This window comes from Heterodontus francisci, chromosome 40, assembly GCF_036365525.1.
Source record: "Heterodontus francisci isolate sHetFra1 chromosome 40, sHetFra1.hap1, whole genome shotgun sequence".
NCBI classification, from domain to species: Eukaryota; Metazoa; Chordata; class Chondrichthyes; order Heterodontiformes; family Heterodontidae; genus Heterodontus; species Heterodontus francisci.
The window spans coordinates 7,920,568-7,931,467 of NC_090410.1; positions in this window are offsets into that span (position 1 = coordinate 7,920,568).

Here is a 10,900-nt window from a genome sequence, read left to right on the forward strand (position 1 = left end):
GCAGTTCCGGCCGAGCGGGGGTCAGCTCGGCCGGGATCGCTCCGCACTCCCGAGCCCCCTCGCCACCCGCAGTGAGGGGCGTCCCGGGGGTTTCGGCTAATCCTCCGCCTGCTGGACCGTCCACGGAGTTGGCCGCCCGGACAGCCGAGGCGCTCTCCTCCGCCGGCGGGGGAGCGCCCTGACTGGAGGCGACCATGTTCCAGACTCGGAAAAGATCCCGGTAAAAGACAGGCAACTCCCTCAGAGAGGCGCGGCTAACGGACTCCACCGGGAGCTGCGTGTCGTCTTGAAGGCAGTGACACTGGCGGAAAAAATACGTCGCCAGCGCACACCATCTGGGAGGACGCTCGACGTACAGGTATCTCTGCAGGGTCCGAAGGCGGAGAGTCGCAGCCTGGGTGCGGACGCACACCAGCGATTGACCGCCCTCCTCGATCGGGAGACTCAGGACCGCGGCAGAGACCCAGTGTTTCCTCTTGCTCCAGAAGAAATCGACGAGTTTCTTCTGGATCTTGGTGGCAAATACAGGGGGCGGGGCCAAAGTGACCAACCGGTACCACAGCATGGAGGCCACCAGTTGGTTTATGACCAACGCTCGGCCCCTGTAGGAAAGCACTCGGAGCAGTCCTGTCCAGCGCCCCAGCCGAGCGGTGACTTTCGCCTCCAACTCCTGCCAGTTTGCCGGCCAGGCTTCCTCAGCGGGGCTAAGGTGGACTCCCAGATAGAGGAGGTGCGTGGTGCTCCACGCAAAAGGTGTCATCTCCTCCGGCAGGGAGTCCACCCGCCACTGACCAACCAGGAGTCCGGAACATTTCTCCCAATTGATCCTCGCGGAGGACGCGGCAGAAAAGGTCTGCTGGCAGTCGTGCATCCTCCACAAGTCAACGGGATCTGTGATTGCGAGGAGCACGTCGTCGGCGTAAGCCGAGAGGACGACCCGCATGGCCGGCTCGTGCAGAGCCAATCCCATCAACCTCCTGTGAAGCAGGCACAGGAAGGGCTCCACGCAGATGGTATACAATTGGCCGGACATGGGGCACCCCTGACGCACTCCTCTCCCAAATCGAAGGGGCGCCGTCAAGGACCCGTTAACTTTGACTAGACACTCTGCGGCGGCGTATAAAAGTCGGACCCGGGCCACGAAATGCGGCCCGAGTCCGAAAGCGCGCAGAGTCCCGAAAAGGTAATCGTGATCCACCCTGTCGAACGCCTTCTCCTGATCGAGGGAGAGAAAGGCGACCGACTGACCAGTCCTCTGGGAAAGATGGATCAGGTCCCGGACCAGGTGGATGTTGTCCTGGATGGACCGGCCCGGGACCGTGTAGGACTGGTCGGGGTGGATCATGTGGGCCAGCACGGAGCCCAGGTGGGTAGACATAGCCCGGGCAAAGATCTTATAATCCGTGCTGAGGAGGGAGACCGGACGCCAGTTTTTAAGCAGGCGGAGATCGCCCCTCTTCGGCAGCAGGACGATGACCGCCCTGCGCCACGAGAGGGGCATCTCCCCGGTCGCCAGGCTTTCCCCCAGGACCCGCGCGTAATCGTCCCCCAGGACGTCCCAGAACGCCCTGAGGAACTCCACGGTCAACCCATCCAGCCCTGGGGATTTGCCCCTCGAGAGCTGGTGGAGGGCGCCAGTCAGCTCCGCCAACGTGAGCGGAGCCTCCAATCCTTCGGCGCCCTCCGGGCTGACCTGCAGCAGGTCCTCCCACAAAACTCTGCGCGTATCCTCGCTGGACGGATCCGGAGAGAACAACGCACTGTAATAAGTCCGGACCAGGAGGCCCATTCCCTCCGGATCCGTGATGGAGGTTCCGTCGTCGGCCAACAGCTCGACGAGCTGCTTACGGACCCCCCGCCATTTTTCCAGCGAGTAGAAGAAGGGAGAGGCGCGGTCCAAATCTTCCAGGATCTGGATCCGCTACCTCACGTACGCGCCTCGGGACCCTATGAGCTGCAGGTCCCTCAGCGCGCCCTTCTTCTCTTTGTACGCCTGCCACAGGGCCGGGTCCACGACGGCATGACCGAGGCGGGACTCCAAGTCGAGCACCTCCCTCTCAAGGCGCCCGATCTCAGCTTCCCGCCTCTTAGTCGACCCCTTCGCGTACTCCTGACAGAAGACGCGGATGTGAGTCTTGCCCACATCCCACCATAGCCTCAAGGAGGGGAAGCCCCCCTGCTTCCTTCTCTAGTCGGCCCAGAATCAACAGAACGAGTCCCGAAATCGCACGTCCTCCAGCAGCCGGTTGTTAAAGTGCCAGTACGCGGACCCCGCCCGCGTGCGGAGCGGAGTAAACTCCGCCCACACCAGGCGGTGGTCCGAGCACGGCACCAGCCGCATGGAGGCCGCCGAAACGCGGGAGACGTACGCCTGCGAAATGTAGAGGCGGTCGATTCGCGACCCCCCTCCTCCAGACCTCCACGTGAAGGCGCTGGAGTCGGGATGGAGATTCCGCCAGACGTCCACCAAGTTAAGGGAGCTGATCATTTCCCTCAACTTCTCCACGGACGCTTGGCCGCGCTGGGGACCGGAGCGATCCCCCACCTCGAGGGTGCAGTTAAAATCCCCCCCGAGGATGATGCACTCGCCGCTATCGATGGAGCTCAAGAGAGCGGACACTTCTTCAAAGAAGCGCGCTTGCAACGCGCCGGGCCTGGGCGCGTACACGTTCACAAAGTGGAGCGGCACGCTACCCAGGCGAACGGCGAGGTGGAGCAAGCGGCCCGGCACTAGCTCCTTGACCCCCAAGATCTCCGGCTGAAAAGTCGGGGCCAACAAGATAGCCACCCCACTAGAAATAGGGGTGAGGTGACTCATGTAGACCCCACCCTGCCACTCCAGGAGCCAGGTGGCTTCGTCTCCCGGAACGGTGTGGGTTTCCTGCAGAAAGCTCACCGCGTATCTCCCTTCCCTGAGGACTGAGAGATTGTGAAATCTGCGGTGAGCCCCTCTGCTGCCGTTGATGTTGAGGCTGGCTATGGTTATCTTCATGTCAAAGGTAATTAAAACCCGTCACAAACACCTCACTGTGAGGAGGGAGTGGAAGTGCACCTGGCCCTCCACTCCCCCAGCAACCCATTGAGGAACACATTAAAACGGCGCCTCTCAACCAGTTTCACGCCGCGCGCTTGCCCGCTATCTTAAGGGCGGCACGGACGGACTGGATGATCAGCGCCAGATTCGACCAACGGTCGAGGGCCAGCTGAACTTTATTGCGGCAACCCCTGCAAGCCGCGAGGAAATCCCGGAGTTCCGCCGTGGGGATGAGAGGAGATTCGGTGGGAGGCACGAGGGACTCCACCACCTCACTGGCGATGGAATCAAGATCATCCTCCGTGCCCCGCACCGAATCCCCATCCTCCTCCGGGTCGTCACCGCCAGCGGCCAACACATCCACCACACACTGTGGGGCGGACGTCCCGGCCGCGCCAGCTGGTCCCGCCTCCGTCACGATCCCACCCCCAGGATCGATGGCGGAGGAGTCCTCTCTGGGTTCTATTGTGAAACTGGAGCCTGTAGGCACCAGCGGCTCAGGACCCCCCTCCACCTCCGTCCCCAGGGCAATGAGTGGTCCAGGGGAGACAGAAGTTCCCGACTCCGGGAAACCAGCCGGAGCCGAGATTGGAGGCGGAGGGAGGAGGCCATCTCCCGCTCCGCCAGCACCCACAGGCCCAGCAGGTGGGGCAGCATTCTCAGTTATAACTGGGTCGGGTGTCTCCTGGTTGGTGGTGGACTCCGGCTGGGAGGCCCGACCCTCTGGGGCCTCGCCCTCCCCTTCATTCAGGACACCCGACCCAGTAGCAGTGGCAGAATGGGCGGCTTCCCCAGGCTCCCCCACCACAAGCAGGGCCCCACTTACTCCTTCAGGAGGGGCCTCATGTACCGGGGCCATCCCCTCCCCTCCATCCTGAGGAATAGGGAGCACCTGCCCGGACTTTGCAGCCTTGGTGGTGGCGGTAGGGGAAACCTGGGGACCCGAAACAGGAGACAGCTCCCCTCCAACAGATGGTCCCTGCGCCTCAGGGCCCCTTGTTACCTCTGTGGAGGGGTGCCTTCTCCTCTTTTTCCCAGTTGTGTGCGGAGGCTCAGAGACCTCCATATCATCAGAGGCCTCCACCTCCACACTCTCCTTTTTTTTATTCACCCTGGGCCTGAGCCCAGCCCTGGGGCAAGTTGACTTCCCGAGATCGGGCCTTGGGCTGAGCTCAGGCTCGGGTAGTGTCACGATATCCAGGGGACGCGCCTCTCGATGTTTATTTCTCCTCCGCGCCTTCCTTCCACTTGGACGGTCACCCCCCTCCCTGCCGGAGGCCGTGAAAACCACAGCCTCCGGTACCGACTGAATGGTATCTGGTGGTGGTGTAGTGGGGGTGGGAGGAGGTGCAGCGTCGCCACCCTGGGCCGCTGAGTTGGAGTTGGCAGCCGGGAGGTTGGGGCAGTTCTTACGAACATGCCCCACCCCCTTACAGACATGGCACCGCACCCCGTCCAAGGTCCAGAAGACGCGGTAGGCCGTCCCCTGGAATTCTACATTGAAGTGGCCCTCTGTCACCTCCTCCCGCGCCAGCCGCATGAATAACTGGCGGCGGAAGGAGTAGACGTGTCGGAGGCTGTTCTCCCGAAGACCGAGCGGGACTGGGGTGAGCCCCGTCTTTACCTCCCCCAGATGGTGCAGGTGGGGAAGGAGGAGCTCACCAGGGATGAAGGGTGGGGCATTGGATAAAATGAGCCTTTGCGCAGTGGCCTCCAGGGGGTCCACTGGCAGAAAGGTCCCGCCCACGGTGAGCCCCTTGCTCAGAGCCAGGGACACCGCCCGCTCGGTCTTCAGGAAAAACACTGCCTTCCCGTACATTTTAGAGGCTGCAACAATGGCCGAAGGGCCGACAACCTCGGCCATTGCTTTCACGCATGCCTCTATAGTCATGTTCGGGTGGACGTAGCTCTTGACCCCATGCTTCGTTGTTAATAAAGCAAACGGTGACGGGGCAACAGGTGCAGCTGCAGCAGCCGCAGCAGCATATGAACGGGAAGGCCCCGCCACCGGCGAAGAGGGGCTTGCCATGGGGTCGCAGAGCTACGCCCACCCCCAAGAAACAAAGCACACGACAGTTTTCTTAAACACAAACAATATGATGGGGGAGGGGGGGATCGGAATAGAGGAGGATAGGGCTGAAAAGGACAAGGAGAGGAGAGGAGAGGATAGGTGGCCGAGTGATGGAAGAGAGAGAACAGCTGCAAGGATTTTACAGTTCAATTGGTGGTTGGAGCACCTTCCTGCAGAGTCGACACTCCACTCTTCCAGTTAGGGGAGGGTTCTTCGCCCTGGTCGGTTAGAGCCGCCCGGTTCTCTCCCTTTTCTGTTGTTGTATAAGGATTTTCTTCAGCCGGGCAGCTCCAGCCGTCCCGAGCCACACAGTTGGGGGTGGGGAGGGAGCCCCTTTTGTGCAGGATGGCAGATAAACACAAGAGCTAGTACAGGGGCTCCCTATAGAATTTGGCAGCCCCACCCCTGGATCTTCTGGTGCCTTCTCCCTCCCCCAACAGTCCAAACAACCAACAGTTCACTGGTGCTCCAACACCCACCTCTCCAAAATGACTCTCAGGTCTTCTTAGTCTTGAAAAAGTGCAACAGTTCCACAGTAAATACAACTGTCTCCACTCTATAGTCACCTCTTTGCAGTTATTCCACTCTCCTCTCCCCAGTTGCTGCAGCCTCCACTCTCCTCTCTGCAATTGCTGCAACACAGGCACAGCTGCTCCCCCTGATTGCTGGCAGGAAGTGCTTCAAATTGACCAGCCAATCCCAGTGCTGTACCTGTCCTGGGAGCATTTGATGGGGGACAGTGTAGAGGGAGCTTTACTCTGTATCTAACCCCGTGCTGTACCTGTCCTGGGAGTGTTTGATGGGGACAGTGTAGAGGGAGCTTTACTCTGTATCTAACCCCGTGCTGTACCTGTCCTGGGAGCATTTGATGGGGACAGTGTAGAGGGAGCTTTACTCTGTATCTAACCCCGTGCTGTACCTGTCCTGGGAGCATTTGATGGGGGACAGTGTAGAGGGAGCTTTACTCTGTATCTAACCCCAGTGCTGTACCTGTCCTGGGAGTGTTTGATGGGGACAGTGTCGAGGGAGCTTTACTCTGTATCCAACCCCGTGCTGTACCTGCCCTGGGAGTGTTTGATGTGGACAGTCTTTCGATAGCTTTACAGCTTTACTCTGTATCTAATCCATGTTGTACCTACCCTGGGAGTGTTGGCTGCTGCCACTAGGTAACTGAAGTGGGATAGTGTCACATTCTCCAGGATTAACATCCCTCACTGAGTGGACACAAAATTCATACCAAATAAAATTAGAGTTGGCTAAACACCTTTTCATGGAGGCACTGCCCTCTTAAGAAAAAATAAATCAGGATTCAGTCGGGCTCTGTATGAATGGCCACAACATCTGTGCACTGCTACAGATGAGAGTCTGCTGCAGCGAGCTGGGAATAGAGCTGAACTTTCAACTGATCCATCAACCCCTTCTCACCTGTCCAGCAATCAGTTCACGTCCTGCCTTTGACAGCATGTGTCAGCTCGGCTCACACACACACTGTGTGTGTGTAACAGGCAAGAGGCTTCAGCCAAGGGCAGAGTGTTTCTTGGCCTTCAGCTCTCCTGCGCATTCGCGTTTTCTCCGAGGCTGACTTTTCCTGCCTCCCTTCTCGCCTTCTTTGCAATGCACTGGGACCAGTGTGTTCAGCCTTGCTTTATGTTTGTTTTATATAACTTAAGACGAATTCAGGAGAGGGACTTTTCCAGGATGCTTTAAGCCCCAGGCAGCAAAAAGCTGCAGGTTTGATTCCCTCAGCTTTTGCTCGCTTAGAAAGAAGAAAGGACTCGCATTTATACATCGCCTTTCACAACCTCACAACATCCCAAGGCACATTACAGTCAATAAAGTCCTTTTGATGTGTATTTACTGTTGTAATGTAGGAAACATGGCAGCCAATATGCGCACAGCGATGTGATTGTGACCAGGTCATCGGTCATTTTGGAAAGGTAGATGGAGGTGAGGACTTCCACGGAGTTGAGGTCCAGGGGGAAAAAAAATAATGAAGTGGGCGACTTTATGAATGTGCAACTCCAGTCAGGAGCCAGTCTCCCTGCAAAAGGTGGATGAGAAGTTGTGGGGTGCACATTTCCTGATTTCCCATTATGTGTTCCCAAAGATCAGCACTCCACACCAGGAATGAACATTCCCACATCTGTCCTGAAGTAACATTCGTGCCACACAAGTGCCAGGCAATGACCATCTCCAACAAGAGAGAATCTAACCATCTCCCCTTGACATTCAACGGCATTACCATCGCTGAATCCCCCACAATCAACATCCTAGGGGCTACCATTGACCGGAAACTGAACTGGAGTAACCATATAAATACTGTGGTTACAAGAGCAGGTCAGAGACTAGGAATTCTGAGACGGGTAACTCACCTCCTGACTCCCCAAAGCCTGTCCACCATCTACAAGGCACAAGTCAGGAATGTGATGGAACACTTGCCTGGATGGGTGCAGCTCCAACAACACTCAAGAAGCTCGACACCATCCAGAACAAAGCAGCTCGCTTGATTGGCACCCCATCTACAAACATTCACTCCCTCCCCCATTGACATACAGTGGCAGCAGTGTGTACCATCTACAAGATGCACTGCAGCAACGCACCAAGGCTCCTTAGACAGCACCTTCCAAACCTGCGACCTCTACCACCTTGAAGGACAAGAGCAGCAAATACATGGGAACATCACCACCTGCAAGTTCCCCTCCAAGTCACGCACTATCCTGACTTGGAACTATATCGCCGTTCCTTCACTGTCGCTGGGTCAAAATCCTGGAACTCCCTTCCTAACAGCACCGTGGGTGTACCTACATCACATGGACTGCAGCGGTTCAAGAAGGCAGCTCACCACCACCTTCTCAAGGGCAATTAGGGATGGGCAATAAATGCTGGCATAGCCAGTGACGCCCACATTGCATGAATGAATTTTAAAAAAGATTAGGACATGGTGCCAGGAGTCCCGTCTTCGACCATACTAGGGGGGTGAAAACTTGTGTTTACATTCCTGTGCCACCTGATCGGGAGGATGATGAAGATTCTGTAATTAAAACGTTCATGCAGAGTATTAATTCAGGGTGGGTGAAAGGTATTCCCACTCTTAATCGCTACACAACGAGCCCTGGAGAAAAGTGAACTGGCAGGTGGAGGACAGGATGGGGTTCCTTCGCTCTTCCACGGTCGAATAGCTGCTGTCCAGAATTGTACATCAGAATTGGTCACTGATGACCTCCTTCCGTAAACTTCAGTTCATTCAAAACTCTGCTGTCTGTATCTGAATGAGCTCCACCATTGGCGGCTGTGCCTTCAGCTGCCTGGGTCCTAAACTCTGGAATTCCCTCCCTAAACCTCTCTGTCTCTCTCTCTCTCTCTGTCCTCTTTTAAGATGGTCCTTAAAACCTACCTCTTTGACCAAGCTTTTAGTCACCTTATCTCCTTATATCTCCTTATGTGGCTCAGTGTCATATTTTGTTTTATAATGTCCCTGTGAAACACCTTATATTATATTAAAGGCACTATATAAATACAAGTTATTGTTGTTTAATAAGCATAATAGTTAGCTATCGTCTTTCCATGGAGAAGCAAAGCTGTTAAAAATGGAACTCGTAACAACACGCAAGACTTAGATATGAAACACAGCTTTAGAATTCAGGGGACGGTCCAAAAATGATGGAAGTTTCACTGCTTCTCATATTTCCCTGCAGCTGTCCCATCTCCAGTTTAGCTTCAGTCCTTTAGCAGGACCACATGACCCCTTGACTGCAAACAGCTGCCCCCTCAGTTGGACAAGCTGCCAAGCATACCATTGCACAACAGGGCCCAACTGTAAGGCCCTGTGCCACCCCATCCCCCCACCTCCCAAGGTTAAATACAAGCACAGCTATTCCATTAAAGGGAGCATTCCTTATAAGGAAATGTTAGTTATTATGGCGAATATTTGTATTGGAAGCACCCCGCTCTTCCAAAATAACTTTCTCATATAGCAAAACTGAGGGAAAAGTTGAATTCCCCAGACGAGACTCTAGCCAACCTATGGCCTGGATAAAGGGGCGTTATCTTCTGTAGTCATGCTGCCATCCTCCTTTGCTTGGACTTCGACCCTTGGATGAATGGCCTCAAGTTTACCAGAATAAAGGAAACAGGTTGAGATGAGTTGCCCAATGTCTCAACTGATATTAAGCCATACAATAGCCAGGAAAGTCCTGGGTTGAACGCTCGAAGCTGTGCTGAGGTTGTTGAGGTAACTCATCGGGTGAGTATTCCACCCAAGTTGGTAGTTAAGCTACGCACACCAAGCAGGTTCCTGGTGCAGCGGTCAAAGTAATGGTGAGGGGAGCACCGGTTAGGGTGTCACCATGGACTTCAGCACCTCCTAGTGCCTCAGAGGGGTTTCAGGGTGGGAAATCAGCCTAAGTTCCAGCTTCGATAGCTATACATAGCCTTAGTTAGACCACACCTGGAGCACTGTGTTCAGTTCTGGGCACCACACCTTAGGACGGATATATTGGAGGGAGTGCAGCATAGATTTACCAGAATGATATCTGGACTCTAAGGGTTAAATTATGAGAAGAGATTACACAAACTAGGGTTGTATTTCCTCGAATTTGAAGGTTAAAGGGTGATTTGACTTAAATTTTCAAGACATTAAGGGGAACAGATAGGGTAGATAAAAAGTATTTCCACTGGTTGTGGAGTCTAGGACTAGGGGGCAGAGTCTAAAAATTAGAGCCAGACTTTTGAGGAGTGAAATTAGGAAACACTTCTACACACAAAGGGTGGTAGAAGTTTGGAACTCTCATCTGCAAATGGCAAATTGATGTTAGATCAATTGTTAATTTTAAAACTGAGATTGATAGCTTTTTGTGATTAAGGGATTATGGAGTTAGGTCACAGATCAGCCATGATCTCATTGAATGGTGGAACAGGCTCGAGGGGCTGAATGGCCTCCTCCCATTCCTATGTTCCTAGTCTCTATTTGGACTTGGCTGTATGGGTCACCTCGTTCATGTCCAACCAGATGCTCATTGGTTAGGTGCAGGCCTGGCTGAATTTTGGTTGACCCCAAAGTGGCCTTCCTCCAGGAAGAGTCAGAACCTTCAGGAGATGAGGTGGGGGGGGGGGGGTTGGGGGTAATGAATTTGAGATCCGTAATCCTGCTACCCAATAGGTGTAAAATTCTATCCTACCTGTGATAGCTGTGTTGCATTTACTGATTGCAGTAAAAGACACTTTGTTGCTAATGACATTTTTGGCAAAATTATCTCAAACTTACTCCCGCAATTTTGTCTGATAACACACTTCTGTGGAGCGCCGTGAGATGTTTTTACTACGTTAAAGGCCCTATATAAATGCAACTTGTTGTTGTTAGTTAATAATGTGTAGACTTGCAACAGCCCAAAACACAGGTTAGACCAATTACTAATGGGAAGATTAAGCGATGGGTATGGTAGTGTAGTGGTTATGATACTGGGCTATTAATCCTAGATACCTTCAATAATAGCGCGTTCAAATGGTAATTTGAGGTTAGCTTAATTTTTAAATAAAATCTGGGGATAAAAAGCTGTAAAGGTGACAATGAAGCTGGTTCACGAATGTCCTTTAGGGCAGTGGTTCTCAAACTTTTTTGTCCATGGACCACTTGGGCGGGGCACCTACCGGTCCTACCCCACCTACCTTCACTTGCCACCACAAATAAACTCATCAAAATTAATGGGAAGAAGGGTTTTGCTTTTGATGCGGCACAGTGGCGCAGTGGTTAGCACCGCAGCCTCACAGCTCCAGCGACCCGGGTTCAATTCTGGGTA